Source organism: Lathamus discolor, chromosome 1, assembly GCF_037157495.1.
Source record: "Lathamus discolor isolate bLatDis1 chromosome 1, bLatDis1.hap1, whole genome shotgun sequence".
NCBI classification, from domain to species: domain Eukaryota; kingdom Metazoa; phylum Chordata; class Aves; order Psittaciformes; family Psittacidae; genus Lathamus; species Lathamus discolor.
In genome coordinates this window covers 61,111,977-61,130,307 of record NC_088884.1, presented here as the reverse complement: position 1 = coordinate 61,130,307, position 18,331 = coordinate 61,111,977, and the positions used below count along the sequence as shown (strand labels likewise).

Genomic DNA, 18,331 nt, shown 5'->3' with positions numbered 1-18,331 from the left:
TCTTGAGTTTTTTTCTCTTTTCCCTTCTGTCTACTAATAATCGTGGCTTCTTGTCCACTGTTTTCTCCCCTTTTAAAAAGACTAGGGAAATAACAGTTTCTTTTTTCTTTCTGAGCTGAGTTTGCTACAGTAGCTGTAGGGCAAGTAAATCTCCTTTTTGCTTCTTCCTGGCATAAGAATACCTTTTATTTGAGAGAAACTATAAATCTAAAATAAAAATTATAGTTTGACCTTTATTAGTTAGGAAAATAGTGATGTAATTAAATAGCTGCTGGAAGGACCACTGAGACAGATTATATAGGGCTGTCATTTTCCTGGCTCTACTTTCCAGAAAGCCCTGAACTTTACTAAAATTAGTTCCTAGCCATTGAAGCTGTAATGCCTCATGGGGCTTTAAGTTTGTGTTGAGGTAGGTACTCACCGGGATGAACCCATGAAATTTAGACTGAGCAAAGCTGGAGGGATGACTGGTGAGGAGATGAGCAGGATTCCCTGCTGCCCCATCCAGCCCAGAGCAATCTCACCCTGCTGGAGCCAGGGACTGCTGGCCAGAGGTACCTGCATGCCATACAGCCTTTCTCCCTTCCTGGCCGGGCCTGCTGGAGCAGGAGAGCGATGGGACAGCCATGCAGCAGGGAGAGCCTCTCCCTCCAGCCCAGGTTAGAGGCAACCTGCTCGGGGAGTGCTCTCAGGTGGCCACATGGCTCCTCTCTCTTCCTTCAACCTTCCTCCTTTTTCCCACCACACCCTGCCCCTTCAGACCATCCCGGGGGTAATTGCAGCTGCTTGGGGGGAGCAAATGGCTCCAGCTCTTGAATCAGTGGATATATGTACGTCTGGATCTTTCTCCCTCGGGGTTCATGACTAGACTACGTCTTCACAATGCCGACTATAAAGGATTTGTGACTGACATGAAAGGACTCGGAAAACATTCAAAATTGGTTTAGCCCTACCCTGGCACCTTCTTCATCTGCTTTCATGATGTGCAAGTATGAGAGTCGGAGCTCAGCTTTCTGGGACTCATCCAGCCTTGACTCAAGGAAGTGGATATTTAGGCGGTGCTGCATTAAGTCAGTGCCATAACCCTGTAAGAAATGCCCTTTAAATCAAAACAGCTCCTCTGTGTTCAGACAGAGAAAATGCTCATTGTTAGCCTGGGTTAGCAGACTCTCCTGTTGATCTTGTTCAGTGCTCTCTTACTTGACTTTACAGCGCCGTTGGGTCATGCTTCATTTCAGCTCTTGGGTTTGCACTGCTGCCTTATGGGAAATTCCAGCTGCAATCCTCAATCTGTTGCAAATCTAATGGAAAACGTTGTTGTAAAGTACTGTACTTAAGCAAGGAGTTGAGGAGACGTTTTTTTAGTAGCTCATGGACCCTTTGAAAAGACAGTGAGGATGGATTATGTGAAGTTCAGCCTTCAAAACCATTTCCTGAACTCCTGTGTATTTGTTTGACTTTGTCTGTACTAACAAAGCTTATTTTTAACTCTGTATCAGCATCTTTGTAGAAAGGCTCAAAGATTACCTTTGCATTTATTGGCGCTGACTTCACAGTGTTGGATTGACGTAGTCTTAACAATGTTACCTGGTATAATTTTAATTAAAAGTAGAGCCCTTGGATAGGAAGTCAAAACCTTAACTGTTAATAAAGTACAATTAAGTTTCTCAGTATCTAGTTAGTAATTACACAAAACTCATTGCAATATGAAAAGACTGGACACAGAAGTGTGGAGGTATGTAGAAGAAGATTTTTACAGATACTGCCTGTCTGAAGTGTTCTACTCTTAATAATTTTCTTCCTTTTGTCTTAAACAGCACTATTTTTGCTGTACGTAGTTTGTAATAACAGCCTGTTCCTGTGCTTGGAGTGAATGGTTTTAAACAGCTAAAGCAGTGATGTTTGTATGTCATGAGATGCTGCAAGACAGTGACTGACTTTTTCCCTTCCCTGGTGAGCGTTGACAGAAATTCTGAGGGCTCAGCCAAAAGCACTTGAATTACAGGGAAGACGGGATACAAATCTGTACTCCCTATTTTTGACTCACTTGTAGGGAGTGGTAGTACAGGACAGTGAGTATTTCAGCTGTGACCTTTCGGGCATCCGGCGTATTTATTGTCCAACCAAATGCTGAAAAAGCTGTAGTGACATTGGCCTTTAAAGTTTGGATTGCATGCAGAGGACTGTAGTTTTAGCAGAGAGTAACAGCTCTGAGTTTAAGCTGTCTTTTTGTGCTTTTCCTGAGGGAAGCCTGAAACAATATGGCAAAGAGGTGTGCTGGAGCCCCCGTATGAGTTGGCAGCGGAGCCTTGAATGTGAAGCCAGAAGCCTGTGTCTTGCCAGACCACACTGCAGTGTAATTACCAGATAGCATTGCTGCGACTCCAGTGGTGAAATGAGCCAGGGTAGGGAGAGATCTGCATCACCCTCCTGCTGCTTGTGGTACTGTCATCTGTCGTGGTGTCCTTCTAGTGCTTGTTTTACATGAATGTGACTCTTTCTGAGCATTGGATAAACTCCATTTACCCTGCTCTGAGTGAAGAATTGAATTCTGCAGTGTTGTCTGGGTTTGTGGGTTTTTTTGAAAGACGGAAGTTCATGGATTTCTTTTGGCAAGAAATGTGAAGTATACTCAAAGATGTAAAGCTTCCTAAATTACCCATCTTTTCCGCATGAAACTTGATGAAACATTGGGTTACTCTGAGACGACTTCTAGTGACCAAATGTATCTGGCTTCATACAGAACATCTGAAAGAAACTTTTGGGAAGGAGAGCCATGGAATAAGCAGCAAATGAAAGAAATCACTTTACAGCTCTGTCTCATTTGTATTACCAGGGGAAGAGGAGAGTGATTATTTCTTGGCAAATTAGGCTACATAAAAGAATTTTGTATAAAGATTGTAAGTGCTCTAATGAGTAAGAATCGGTGATGTAGGCAGGAAGGGGAAATGCATTATCACCAGCTGCATTGCTGCCACGTGTGTGAGGGTTACTGTGGGTTAATGAGCCTGGCAGCATCTGTGGTAAGCTGTCTTAGTAATTTCGTCTTGCAGCAGGTGATTCCTCGGTCCGTGGGTCCCCAGCTTGCATAAAGGAAAAGGGAAAAAGATCCTGAATTAAAAAGAATGTGATGGTGTACGTTGGCAGCCCTGTACTTGAGGCACGTTTCTCTGCAGAAGAGAGCTTGCCGGCTTCTCTGTGCAGCAAGCTGTTCAGCACTGCACACACGGCTCATACAGATCTTTCCAATCTGTCCTTCTCTATAGTTCATTTCTCATGCTTTCTGGTTTATCTAGACCACCCTCTGTAGAGCATCTATGTAGTCCTGTCTGATACTCATCTTGACTTGCATCCTCTTAAATTCAAGGTTCTGTAAGTTTGACATCTGCTACACCTTGTCTTTGCTAGGATCAGAGATGTGCTTTAAGCCTGAGGAGTGTACAAGATAGTAAATGAGGAATGAATGGGAAGTGAAAGTTGTGTTGGTAAAAAAAAGTTGTGTAGCTGGGGTTTTTGGTGGAAATCAAAATAAAAGGGCCTTTGCCTCTTCTTGGGGTGGTGCTCCTGTTCGTAACAAAAATCTTAATTACTGACTCCTTATGATCATAAAAGCACTTAAGGCAGCCACTGGAAAGTCCTGGGGTACAAATTCAGAACAACTTACCCGTATGCTTATGTCTTCCTTTGTACCATACTCCATAAACCCCCAGTGTTTTAGCAAGTGATGACTTGCCCTGTAGGTGAAGCAGGAGCTGTATTTTACTGTTTGGTCAAGTATGGAAGGCTCTTTGTTCCTCTCCACAAATTTACAGGATTCTGTTTGGATATTTGAGGATAAAAGAAACTGAGGCAGAAACATGCTGTCACCTGAAAGCTTTTTCTCTGTATGACACCATCACTGAAAGAATCTCTCATATTGTCTGTGGAGGGGGCTCTAGCAAGAGTAAATCACCATGCACAGAAACAGGGGTGGGTTGGATTGCGGAAGGTGAGAGGTATGGTGGTGACTTTCTCTGAGAAGACCATGTCTGTCCCATCTCCATTGCTTCCACCATCCCCTCTGTGGGAGAGCAACACATGCTTGTAGGTGTGGCTCAAGGGGATGGGCTCTGCCGTCTTCCAGTGAAAGGTTTAGGTTTCACCCAGTACTTCAGTGCAGGTAATGGGGTCTCCCTCTGCTCCACCACCCTTCAAAATATGGTCCTTTCCCCAGTTTACATGGTGGAAAATAATCTGTTTAAGTGAAGTCTTTTTGCTGTCACCCAAACTTTACACAGCAGTTAAAAATCTGTTCTAAATTACTGGATTCTAGTAACATCTTTGTGTGGGATGTTTAATAGAGACATCCTTGTGTAGGATGTATCTGGCTTCTAATATTAACTGTCCCCTGTGGGAAAGATGGTTATTAGGTGATTTCTAAATGAAGATGCAATGCAACACATACTTCATGGTGCACTTGTTTGCCCTCAGCATCTTGTAAGTAATTCATTCACATCTGACTTTCATTTGGAGTCTAAACAAAGTTTGCCTCTTTCCTTAAAAAGACAACCACCCACCCTTCCGTAAAACAAACCGACCAACCACTTAAATATGACGTATTTATTCGTATTTCATGTGAAATACGAAACTAGCTTTCACTGAACTAGTTTCTGCTCAGCTGCTATGGTGGTTAGAGCTGCTTGTTCTTCTGTAAGAGTGAAAACTGGGTAGATGAAGTAAGAGAGTTTAATAGGACTAAGTTGAGTGGAAAGCTTTTCGGTAAAGATACTGCTTTCTGGGTCAGATGTCCCCACACAGTTCTTCAGGCTGTGCTATGATGCATTTGTCAGAGGTAATTCATTGTGATTCAAGGCTTATTATTTTTGTTGGATACATTTAATTTCATTCTCAGGCTCTATTTTGTTCCCAGCCCCAGTGTTTCAAAGCTCTGTTCCATAAACCTGTTCATTTTGCTTTTGACATGCTGCAGCATTTGGCTTCGAGCCCTGGGCTGTAGATGCCTGGGCTGCTATTAATAAGGAGAGCCAGACTATCACAGCTGGAGAGAGATCATCTCATCACAGGACAAATCCAGATCTCCTAACAGGACCAGTGTCTTCACACTGCTGTCAGGACACATGTTGTTCTTGACCTGGGGCTTTTGCTGTAACGATGGAGCTGTTTTGGCAGCTGTGGCCATCCAGCCCTGCTTCACGTGGAGCCTGTCAGCTGTGGTCATACAAGGCTTCAGTCCGAGGGCTGGATAAAGTGCCCTCTGACAAGTGGATTGCTATTGCAGACATGGTTTGTGTATCAGGACTGTGGAGAGCATAGGGGGAAGCTGATGCTGGTGACTTTTTAAATTGTTGTGTAATGGTGTCTGGACTTGGAAGTGATGGTCTAGAAGGGAAAAATGATTTTGTATCTTGTTTATCTTATGAATCTTCTGCCTGCATCTTTTCTGTTCTGTACTGCATTCTTGATATTTTCCCTAGAGAGAGAAACTGGTTTTTTTCTGTTATCACAAGAGACTAAAAGCTAGGGAAGGTTTTGCTGTAAGGATAATGCCGTCTAATTGTCAGTGAAAGGGTATTTAATGCTGGTAGCAGCATCCGTACTCCTTAAATAAAGTGCTGTAATAGATTGGTTATAACGAAGATTGAACAAAATCGAACTAAACCAGAAAGGCTTGTGGAGGCATGGAGATGAGATGTTTGCATTCTGCTTTAATGGTGCAGAAATGTTTGTTTCTAAAATCTCAGTCAAATAAAATCTCCTGTTGTTTATCCACTAGCTGCTAAAGGCAGAGAGGGAGCAGGGTGAGCTTCAGTTGCCACTGGTGGCTGTGGGACTTACCCTTGGGTTGCTCAGCCCTGGCTGGCCGTGGATGTACATCCTGGCTCTGCAGTGTGCTCCCCTTGCCCACCCTGGCTGCTTAGGACCTCTCAGGGTGCTAAACATTGCTTGTTTCTGGCCCTCAGCCCTCCTGTTTTTCTGAAGCAGGGATAATTTGATTGTCCTTCTTATCCCCAGATAGCTGAGGTTTCTGATATTGATTGCTCCTAGGGCAAAACCACCCCACATAGATTGCAAGTAATCTTGATTCAGCTTGTAAGCTTTTGCTCCCTTTGTAGTCCTTACAAACAGTATTGTTTGGTTGTCTTTCAGTAGTGCCTCTGGGTTGCTTCCGTTCCCTAGCTTTGTGGGATGCAGTGTGCATTTCTCCTTTCCTGGGATGAAGAGAAAGGTGGCTGCAGTTTGTAGGTGACAGCTGTGGAGAGGGATCTTGCTTTCTGTTGCAGCTGTGACAGAGGTGGATTGAGGTGGGTCTAGTCTGTCTCTGCTCTTTCCCATGTCTGAGCTCAGCTGCTGCTGTGCTGCTCCTGTCCCATCTGCCATCTTGAAGGCATAGGCCATTTGTGGGTCCAGTAGCACCCAGCAGCATCCAGCATTATTTGTGGGTATCTAAAAATGAAACACAGGGAGAGCAGTGTGTTGCAGCCTTTCCAGGAAGTGGAAGGAGGGCAGGGAAAGGACATTATTGTGCTTGTAGGTGCGGAGATGGCAAAGAGCTGCCAACTATCCCTACGGTAGCAGAGTTCACAAAACCTATTTCAATTTTGTTTCCCCATGTGTGTTGGCCTTCCGTCTGCCATGAATTGTGACTGTTCTTTTTGGACCTCTTCATTTTCACTGTCCCTTATTTCCAGATCATGTTCTCCCTCCTTTTTGGCTCGGTCTGTGGTTTCTCTCCAATGTCTCTGTGTTGGCCACACAGGAACCGGTACGTGCTCTGGGTGCCCACGTGCAGATGCTGACAGAGCATCTGCAGGGCCAAACAAAGCAGGGGATTGTTGAGTTCTTGCAGCAGTTCGATTCTGTGTGAGGTTAATTTGGATGTGTCTCGTCTACGTACATAATAATTTCTTCCAAAGATACAAGAATGTGACACCTATTCAGATCTCTTAGCCTTCTGCCATATGTGGTCAAAATTGACTTGGGAGTTGAAAATTTAATAGGGTGAGGATTGACAAACAACACTATCGCATAAGCTTCATTTCCTTTAGAATCCAGGCCAAAAATGTGTTGGTGAGGGTTTTATTCTGCAATCATGTGCTTTCAAACTGTGTGGAACAATGTGATTAGTAGAAATGGTATTTTTAGGATTATTTGCAGTGCATATGAAAACACGACAGCTGAATCCTGTTGTGTGCATGTATATTAGCATATAAGCAACTTAAAAGTGTTGAAACAACTGAAGTGTCTGTGTGGAGAAATAGCAAAACAAATATAAAACTTGTGAAGTTGACAAAGCATGTAGTTATGTTGATCCTGATTTCTAGGGGGTTTAACTCAAATCTTTAGGCTGCCTCTTCTTAACAACAAGGTGTTATTTTGTTTCTTTTCCTGGTAGTTGCTTCTGGTTTTGCTGTTTGCCTAGCTTCCACCTCACTTCTCAGCTCTGGAAACACACAATTCAGATGCATGTGCCTCGCTGACAGGATTTTGTAAGTTTGTGGTGTTGGAGCTATTTAAGTTCCTTCTAGGAATGGCAGGGTATTGTTGTGACTGAACTTCAAAGTGAAGGATGCCTGTAACAATTCAGGGTAATTGAAGAGCAGGCATCTTCCTGGAAAATATTATGGCAAACCTTATGTGTGAGCCTGACCTATTTTAGTTAAGGAACATCTCGTATTTTTTACTAGTAGAGTTGGGAAGGAAGACAGAAACCAGTATGTGGCAACACCAGTCAAATTAAGATGAACAACAGAACAGCGCCTTTTGGCACTTGATGAACCATGCCAGGGTTGAAGGTGTCCCATAAACCTCCAAGAGGCACAAGGAGGCTTTTCTTGGCTCTTTTGCATATGTAAAAGGATGAGACCAAACTGGTGCCTGTCAGAAGGAAAACACTTTCATAATCTTTTTGTGTTAGTTTAGTGATAGCAGCGTTACAGCCCATTGTGATTGTCTCACCCTAAAAAGCAGTCTCCTGTAATGAAACTCTTGAAGCCCCTTGGCTTCCAGAAAGAGGGCTGCTTGAGACACAAGCTGGTTGATTGGTATTTGCACAAGGACAGAAGTGATGCCTGAAGATAGCTGTCCACCCTACATACACCAGGTTGCTGTGTGATGAACAGGATCAATGGCTTTAGTCGCCTTGGTGTCAGCAAACTTGACATATCTATGAAGGAGGCAGAATACTGACAAAAGCCAGTCTTTGGTGGTACAAAATTCATACTGTGGAAAATGTCTTTCAGGAGATTGAATTCTCTCATGTCTGATTGCATCTTACCACACTGTTCCCATAACATGGGCACTGCATGTGAGATCTGCAATTAAGTTCATAAAATAATCTTCCATATCTTCCAGTCACTTCTACATCTTCTGTCAACTGTCATCTGCATTTTCACAGATGACAAAACCACATAACCTGTTGCTTTGGTTTCTAGAATTAAAACCAAGCACTAGCTGACAGGAATTGCATGAAGTGGTGCTCAGATTTAGAGATGGACTTGGAGATTAGTATAAAATTAGTCATAGATTAGTCATAAATTTTTTCCTTGTATAAATCATGTCTAGTTTCACTTAAAATCTGATAAGTTAGTGGTTTGAAAGCTTTTGTTTAAACCTCGTGCAGTTTGTTCTTGCTGCTGGTCTTGCAAGTACTGCATTACATGGCCTGTCTGGTGTTATTCTCTGACTCAGTAGATTATTTATAGTATTTTATTATACTTCCAGAAAGTGTTTCTTTGCTGTGGCAATTGGCTTTGTTTGCATCCTCCAATGCTAGTATTTTGATTCAGTGACATTTGTGCTTGCACATTGTTCAAATGTACTGTTTTGTGGTAGAAAATGTTGTTGTATGAGATAGCAGCATCTTGGGTCACTAGAGTTAATTATGTGGTTAGTTTTGTTGAGGTCCCTTTAGTTTGATTTCTCTGTGTGCCAGACCTGCTGGTTTTGGATTGAAACTTGTTTTTTAAGATCAAGACTGGAACTTCCAAAATGGACAAGTACCGTTTTGGGTTTCAGCTATGGCTGTAGTAATATCCAAAACCAGACTGGTTTGTTCATGTGGATGCTGTGTGTTTTTTGTCTGTGTGAAGAGGTATGCAGCCTCCTAGAGAAATTCAGATAGGGTCTACAGCATCTGTGGTTTATGTGTTTGTCTAGGTGCAGCTACCCTGTCCCATCGTAAATAAGAGATCCGTTACGTGTTTTGCAGCAGCTGAAAAATGTATCCAGGGACAGAGTGATTTAAATGTAAGAGAGATTGTGTGTTGGTGGGTGATAACTTGGTGTGGACAGATGATGTATACAAACATGGGGAAATTACTCAAGCTGCAGCCCTCATTACTTCTGTTGAGGTTCAAAACAGCTTTTGCCTAAAGGCCTTTACCAAAAATTGTACCATATAGTGTACCGAAATAAGACATGTATTGATGACCTTTTTCCATTGAAAACCATTAGCTCCTCAAATCATTCAAGCTATGACTGTTTCTTCATTGCTTTGCTTCTTGGCTTTAAATCCTCCACCCACCTTTCGAAGGCAGGTTGACTGGACATGATAAGCTTGCATTGGTGAATTCCTTGGAAATGTACACGTTATTAATGTTCCTTCATAAATTTTTGAGTCAGGTTCTATCTGGTAGCTACTGATTCATTCTTTAAAGAACAAAAAAAAAAATAAAGGAAAAATGACCTATTAACACAGACTAAAGGCAGAGCTCATAAGCATCAGACGCTTCTCAAGCAAGAATCTTCTCAATGTAAGCTTGATGCAGGTGCTTTGTAGTGCCCAGCATGAGCTAGGTGTTCATAGAATCAGAGATTACCAGGTTGGAAGGGACTTCAAGAATCATCTGGTCCAACCTTTCTTGGCAAAGGATGACCTAAATTGAATGGCCCATCACCCTTGAAAGTGTCCAACATGGGGAAATTCATCAACTATTATATTAGTATTATTAATATTAGTACAGTATTACTCCTATATCTATTACTATTGGAAAGGCTGAAAGTTCTGCAAAATTTCTAATTTATCTAGGTCTGGGGGAAGCTGAATAATGGGATTGCAGGAATGCCTGTGCATGTCTTGACAAGAAGGAGCTGTGTCTGTGTGGGGGCACCTGTGGAAGCCCGTTTGAAGCCACAGCTCGGCCAGGCTTCTGCAAGTGTGTCTGGGCTTTTGGGAAGAGGTATTTTGGCTGCAAGTGGAGGGTGACTGGAAGAAGCTGAGCACTTGCTCGTGTTGTGTATGTGTCAGACAAAGGGTAAGCAGAGAAGGCTTCTTGCCACCTTTTCTCCTGGCAGTCAAGCTGCAGAAAGGGGTGGCTGTCAAATGAGATCCAAGCAATACTACACTGAGAAAATGGAGACTTTTGCTTCCCCCCTGTGAAGGGATAGGAGGTCAGGATGTGTGCAGAGCTGCTGACCAGTGGGTAAGCACTAACTGTTGTCAGATGTTTCCTGGGGAGGCAGCTGTGCTGGTTTTGAGGGGGTTTTTGTTACACACAGTGTCTGTTTCCATTGCAGGGCAGAGTGGCTTGTCTTGACCTTCACCATGAATTTCAAGAAACATTGCCTGTCTGGGACACCCTGGCCGCCACCTTCTGTGCTGTTTCCTGTGGCTGGCTGAGCTTTGATTGCTTGCTGATGCTGTCCTCAGCAGCCACAGCCCTTCTGCCCAGGTCCCTTGTTCTGTGTGATTTCTTGGTGCTGAAAGTCCAAAGTCCATTGCCAGATGACTTGTCCTCATCATGTAAATGGTCTGATTATAGAATGTGGTAATCAAGCAATCAGTCAATCAGTTGATTCAGACATATGCATGTGTAGGAGGCTTAGCTCCTGGAATGCTTTGGGATCAGAGGGGGTGGTGGAAGATACTTAAATACAAACTTTTGTGAGTCCTGTTGCCTGTGGAATTTTCTGTTAAAAATGTACGAAGAATGTCATTGTAGCTTTTTAATTGAGACACAGACAGGCAGACATGAAGCATGTGTGTGGGAAGGAGGAGTAATTTGAATTGTGCTCTGGGTCCCTGTTACAGAGTCATTTTTTAACTTTTAATAGAGAGGAGGGGCTCTTTCAGATCTTGTAACTTGAAGCCCTTCGTTTCTTCATCAGATACAATTAGGCAAGGCAGAACTTTTGCATTCTTCCAAAAATATTCCTGAAACAAAGCTTCCAGCAGGAACAAAGCAAAGAAATAGTGCTGCAGCTTTCATGTTAAGCTAAACACAGTGCAACATGTGACTTTTTCAGGTCTTTAGGCACAGGATTGTATCCTGTTTAAATTCATACACCATGTAATTGCATGCAAGCTGTTTCTTGAATTGGAAAAAGAAATGGGTGGCTATTGTAGAAAACCCTTGACTGGCAAGGTTAAATATCATTGCTGCACATACAAGGTCGCAGGACTAGTATTTGTGTTTTCATCCTGGTTAAGAGGGTATTGTCTGGAAGGGACAAAAATGTTTATGTCGTGCACCTCTCCTTCTTTTGTCTGTCTTTGTGTTTATCTTGAACTACCTTTTCTTTCTTTTTCCCTGGGGATACTTGAAAGGTTCCTCTGGGGTCATCTATACTTTGTAGTGCTCTCTGTATGAAAGCAGAAACCCCAATTAACTTTTATCTCACCTGGTTTGCCTGGCCTCGCACTTCTTAAATGGCCATTCCAAAAAATGGGCTCTGGATCACGAGTGTGGTTTTCTGGGAGGTTGGGTTTTTGATACTGAAATTGAACTTGGATTGAACTCAGCTGGAGAAGGCCCGTCCCCCAGAGGGCTGGCTGCCCGCCTGCCCTCTGCTCGGGCTCTGTGGTGCGTTTATCGGGTGTGATGTAAGAGCAGCTCTTGCCTCGGTTGCCGTTCATGGGTGATAATTTACCCTTCCAGCTAAACCAGAAAACCTCCACCCTTTCCCAGAAGTGCCAACAAGTCCCAGTTTTCACCCAGCGTCCCTGAGCCTCCAGCCTTCCCTCAGGGGCTGTCAGCCTTCCTGGCATCCTAATGCAGCTGGCAGGGCAAAGCCCTTGCATCTCTGTGTCCTGTTGAGGCAGGAGAAATACTGGGGTGAATGTCACAGCCAGCCCTATAGAAATTACTTATGAAAGGAGTCTTTATAGGTATGGGTATGCAAGAGAATTTTCCTTATCTCTAGGGTTAGAGAGAGTCTGAGATTTCTGGGGAAGTGGTGTGGTTGCCCAGCCAACAGCTAAGCATCGCACAGCTGTTTGTTCACTCCCATCTGTGGGATGGGGAAGGGAGTCAGAAGGCTAAAAGCGAGCAAACTTGTGGATTGAGGTAAAGGCAGTTTAATAGGTAAAGCAAAAGCTGCTCATGCCAGCAAAGCAAAACAAGGAATTCATTCATTACGTCCCATGGACAGGCAGGTGTTCAGCTATGTCCAGGAAAGCAGGGCTCCATCACACATAATGGTTACTTTGGAAGACAAACACCACCTCTCCAAACATCCTCACCTTTCCTCCTTCTTCCCCCAGCTTTATATGCTGAGTATGATGCCATATGGTATGGAATGTCCCTTTGGTCAGTTGGGATCAGCTGTCCCAGCTGTGTTCCTTCCCATGTTCTTGTGCACCCCAGCCCACTCACTGATGTGGTGAGGTGAGAAAAGGCCTTGACAGTGTAAGCACTGCTCAGCAGTAACTAAAACATCCCAATGTTATCAACACTGTTTCCAGCACAAACCCAAAACACAGCTCTATACAAGCTACTATGAAGAAAATTAACTCTGTCCCAGCCAAAAACAGCACAGGAAGTTCATTAGTAAAAACTGAGTTTGAGGGAGGAAGGAAGGAAGCAGGGGGGCAGGAAATGTAGACCGCTTCCCTAGCAGCCTTTGAAACAAACTGAATCCTTGTGATGACAGCTCACAAGGCAGGGTCAAAGGCAGTTAGTTCACTTTTGAGGAATGCAAGTGTTCCCTTCCTCGTTAGATAGTGAGTGGCCATACAGCTTGCCTGCGGTGTGGGCTGTGCATGTGTAACTCTGACTCTGGTGAGAAGGAAATGACTAAACTGTCTGTCAAACCACAGTAACAAGAACATCTTTGATATACCAAAATAGTCAGGGTAGAGAGGCTTGGGAATAGCTGTGGTGCTGCCAGCATGCCACGCTGGCGAGAACACATCAATTGGCTATCAACGCTCGTGGGGAGCATGACTCTCCCTTGCTTAAAGACAGTGTCAATGGAGGGAGACAGACCCAGCAGTGTGGGGCGGGAGCTTCATTCTGAAAAGCTGCCAGGACTTCCCTGCGCTGGAGAAGATGAATGAGGAAAGTGGGGCAGGATTGTTGACCGCCGCTGAAGTGGGTGTCAAGAGGGACAGAGCAGCGATGACAGCAAGCTGGCCCCACACAGCAGGGTGCAGCGTCAAAATCCTGCAGCTGCTGTGCTCCACATCTCCTTCCCCTCGGCCCAACTGCTGCCTGTGGGTCTTGGCACTCTGGGCAGTGGGAATCCCAAAGATCCTGTCAATTTGTGAGCCTCGCCTGGTTCAGCTGGAGTCAAATATTTGTAATGAAGGGAAGAAGCTCTGTCTAATTATAGGTTTTCCATTTCAGTGCTTGGTATTACTTTAAGCAGACTAAAATAACACTGTTAACTAACTTCTTTCCCCTAGCTTTGTAGTTTCATACGTGACATTCTGCAGTACCCTTTATAGAAACCTCAAATATTGTTTTTTCCCTGCCTACCACATTTTGTCTCTTTTTCCATCTGACAGATGTTTTTTTCCTGTGCTGCACAGGGCTCAGTACATAATTGTTCTGTTGCAATAGCCTGAAGCCCCAGCCCTGTGACAAAGAGTCTGCTTGCACAGGCTCATATGTCCCGGTCATTTGTGTTTGGTGTAGGTTTTTTCCCCTGGTGTTTTTGTTCAGTCTAGTCTAAAAACTGCTCTGAGAAGCAATGAGCACCCAGTCATTTATGTGCCCTGAGACCATCTTTTACAGCTTTTTCATATCTAGACCTGAAAATGACCCCTTTTTTGTCTGTGTGTGCTCGTCTCCATCATGCACATGCTGAATTCTCTCTGTTCTAGTTTACACCTTCAGGATATTTGCGGTTGGTCTTTGTTGCTCAAAGTCAACTTAATCTGTGTCTCTTTAGACTGGCATGTTCTGGGGTTGTTTTTTTTTTTTTTTTTTTTTGAGCTTCTCTGCTTTCTGATCATGTTGCTTGCTTGTCCTGAGCTTGTATCAATTTGTCAAGGTCTGTTCTTGCTCTTGGCATGATTTTTGTTCAGAGAGCAGCATCTCTGCATGGTGATGCAATGTTCCAGGTGGGTTATACTGAAGCATTCCTGCTTGTTTCAATCCTTCTGCCAGCTGTATTTCACCAAGTAGTCACATATGACTTACAGAATCCCAGAATCCCAGAATCCCAAGGGTTGGAAGGGACCTCAAAAGATCATCTAGTCCAACCCCCCCGCAAGAGCAGGGTAACCTACAGTACATCACACAGGAACTTGTCCAGGCGGGCCTTGAATATCTCCAGTGTAGGAGACTCCACAACCCCCCTGGGCAACCTGTTCCAGTGCTCTGTCACTCTTACAGTAAAGAAGTTCTTCCTGATGTTAACGTGGAACTTCCTATGCTCCAGTTTACACCCATTGCCCCTTGTCCTATCACTGGATATCACTGAAAAAAGCCTAGCTCCATCATCCTGACACCTACCCTTCACATATTTGTAAACATTGATGAGGTCACCCCTCAGTCTCCTCTTCTCCAAGCTAAAGAGACCCAGCTCCCTCAGCCTCTCCTCATAAGGGAGATGTTCCACTCCCTTAATCATCTTTGTGGCTCTGCGCTGGACTCCTTCAAGCAATTCCCTGTCCTTCTTGAACAGAGGGGCCCAGAACTGGACGCAATATTCCAGATGCGGCCTCACCAAGGCTGAGTAGAGGGGGAGGAGAACCTCTCTTGACCTACTAACCACTCCCTTTCTAATGCACCCCAAGATGCCATTTGCCTTCTTGGCCACAAGAGCACATTGCTGGCTCATGGTCATCCTCCTATCCACCAGGACCCCCAGGTCCCCTTCCCCTTCGCTACTTTCCAGCAGGTCAACCCCCAACCTGTACTGGTACATGGGGTTGTTCTTCCCCAGATGCAAGACTCTACACTTGCCCTTGTTAAATTTCATCAAGTTTCTCCCCGCCCAGCTCTCCAGCCTGTCCAGGTCTCGCTGAATGGCAGCACAGTCCTCTGGTGTGTCAGCCACTCCTCCCAGTTTTGTGTCATCAGCGAACTTGCTGAGGGTGCACTCAGTTCCCTCATCCAGGTCGTTGATGAAAATATTAAACAGCACCGGTCCCAGCGCCGACCCCTGAGGGACTCCACTAGTCACAGACCTCCAGCTAGATTCTGCGCCATTGACCACAACTCTCTGCCTTCTTCCTTTCAACCAGTTCTCGATCCACCTCACTACTTGATCGTCAAGCCCACACTTCTTTAGCTTATCTATGAGGATGCTGTGGGAGACAGTATCAAATGCCTTACTGAAATCAAGAAAAACTACATCTACCGCTCTACCATCATCCCTCCACCTAGTCACTTCCTCATAGAAGGCTGTAAGGTTGGTCATACATGACTTCCCCCTCATAAAACCATGTTGGCTATTCTTAATGACCCCCTCATCCTTGATATGCCTAGTGATGGAGTCAAGAATAAGTTGTTCCATCACCTTTCCAGGGATGGAGGTAAGGCTGACCGGTCTATAATTACCCGGGTCCTCCTTCTTGCCCTTCTTATAGATTGGTGTGACCTTTGCCATCCGCCAATCCTCAGGCACCTCGCCCATTTCCCACGACTTACCAAAGATGATGGAAAGTGGCCTAGCAATGACCTCCGCCAGCTCCCTCAGCACCCGTGGGTGCATTCCATCCGGACCCATTGATTTACAGATGTCCAGATTGCATAGCTGATCCCTAACCCAATCCTCATCTACCAAAGCAAACTCCTCCTTTGTCCTGACTCCTTCTGGGGCTATAGAAATCCGGGGCCCTCGGGGAGAGTCTGCAGGAGTAAAGACAGAGGCAAAGAAGGCATTCAGCACCTCTGCCTTCTTTATATCCTCTGTCTCCAGGGCACCCACTTCGTTCAGCAGTGGGCCTATATTGCCTCTTGTGTTAGTTTTATTTGCTATGTATTTGAAGAAGCCCTTTCTATTGTCTTTAACCTGACTAGCAAGATTGAGTTCCAAGGAGGCCTTAGCTGTCCTAATTGCCTCCCTACATCCTCTAACAACTGTCCTATATTCCTCCCAAGTGGCCAGCCCCTCCTTACATAATCCATAGATTCTCCTTTTCCACTTGAGTTTGCCCAGCAGCTCCTTGTTTAACCACGCCGGTCTCCTAGATCCCTTACTTGACTTCCTACTCATTGGGACGCTCCGATCCTGAGCTTGGAAGAAGCGGTCCTTGAATGCTAACCAACTATCTTGAGCCCCTTTACCGCCTAGTACACTTTCCCATGAGACTTCCCTTAGCAGTTGACTGAAGAGGCCAAAGTTGGCCCTTCGGAACTACTGACTCTTAAGTCTCTTCTAATGGAAGTTCATGTAATTGCCTAGGTTTGAAGGTTTTTTGTTATTGGTCTGGGTTTTATTCCCCAAACTTCCCTTTTTCAAATTCCAAGTTTACCCAGAACCTTCTCCTGGAACAGTTTTGTCGAGCTTCCCACTCCAAATAGCTCTTATTTTGACCACAATCTGTAGATGGGAGTATCATGACTAAAACTTTCTGTCAAACCACAGTAACAGAGAACATCTTTGATTTACTAAAATAGTAAAGAGACTCAGAAATAGCTGTTGGGAATGAGTTGTAGGGTTGGTTCAGCGCTATGGGCTGCTCTGGCTTGACTTTAAGCTCTGATCTCTAGACCTTCAACAACATGGGATGCTATTGGGTTTTCTGGAAGTCACAATAGTGAGAAGGAAGCCTTGCAAGGCATCATTCACCACCTTCATTTTGTGTTATACAGATGTGATCAGCTGGGTTTGTGGAGGGTAGGCACAGGCCCACCCAATACCAAGAAATAATGTTGCTGGGAATTGTTTGGAATAAACAAGCTCATTTCCTCTTTGTACATCAGTTGTCATTCTTGAATCTCTTGGTATTGGCTTTTTTAATGCGGTTATGTACGTCATCCACTGTGCTTCCTGTATCTGGTGTCACTTGACAATAAATTTCTGTAAGATATCACTGTTAAGTCACCTCGAACTTTTTAGTGATTAATTACATTTCTCAATTTCTTTCTCTTCAGTGTCAGAAGTTTATATGGATCAGTGGTACTTGCTCAAGAGTGACAGTGGAGATCAGCATTAAGTCTGCTCCTCTGGGTGAGTAATCTAACCCACCACATCACTGATATCTATTGTCTACACATCTACTGGTTTTTTTTTTTCTTAATACCTTACATAACAGCTTCTTTAGGCTTTTATTTCAAATGTCATTAAAATTATGCTGTATGTGGCTTGCAGCAGGAGTTGTAGAAGAATGTCATGCTGCTTCTGCTTGTATAGACATCCATTTACTTGGTATCTTAAAGGACAGTCATCACTTAACACAGCCTGAGCTGCTGGTTAGATTCAGGGAGACTTTCCACATTTTAAAGATGGTGGATTTGAAGTTCACATATGGACTGTGGCAGAGTAATGAAGTATATTTTGATTAGCCAAGAGATAAAACTGAAATAACCACTGGACCTGTTCTGTGGCATATGATGGGCTCAGGGAGTACCAGTGCTCCAGCACAAGGCCCACTGGACTTGCCGCTCCTGCCTGATGCAGCTGTGCTGTGCATGTGCAGTTAATCTGATTCAGCAGGTCTATGTCAACATGCAGAGAAACTGCAAAGAGCTTTCAGATTACCAGGACAAGTTCATGTGAAAACGCATTCAGCAAGATAGACTTATCAGTTACATTAGCCCTTGGAAATGGCCTGGTTTAGGTGACTTCAAGGAGCAGCATTTTGCATTCAGTCTAGACTGATTTGATCCAAGTACCCTAGTGCATGGGAGAGCTGGCAGTCTTGTTTTGGGACTGGTTATCTCTCATCTACTTTGGTTTGGATATTACAGTGTGTCAAATTGTTGCGTCTGCACTTCAGCCATGCACCCACGACACTGCTGGGACGTGCTCACCCTGTAACACCACCACTAAGGTCCCAGCTCCTTGCTGGGTCCCTGCTGACTCATGCTGCTGCACTCTTTCATACTCAGTGCAGCCACTTGCTGTCTACTAGCATGCTGCATCCTTTGGTTCTCTTGGCTTTGGTCCTCCTGGCTTTGGTCATTGCTGCTCCCTGGTGCTGTTCTGCATCCCTAGC

The 18,331-nt window shown here is 44.4% G+C and overlaps 1 protein-coding gene across 10 annotated transcripts in view; it reads left to right on the top strand.

The window, feature by feature from the left end:
• The window catches only part of PPFIBP1 (PPFIA binding protein 1), a 115,478-nt gene that overhangs the window by 18,538 nt on the left and 78,609 nt on the right, over positions 1-18,331 (top strand). For 9 of the 10 annotated variants that reach the window (XM_065673637.1, XM_065673619.1, XM_065673629.1 and 6 more), the window contains one exon: positions 17,268-17,343. The exons of the other annotated variant lie outside the window; for it this stretch is intronic. The gene's annotated coding sequence lies outside the window, so the exon portion shown is untranslated. The remainder of the gene's footprint in view (positions 1-17,267; positions 17,344-18,331) is intronic. 10 annotated transcript variants of the gene reach the window in all.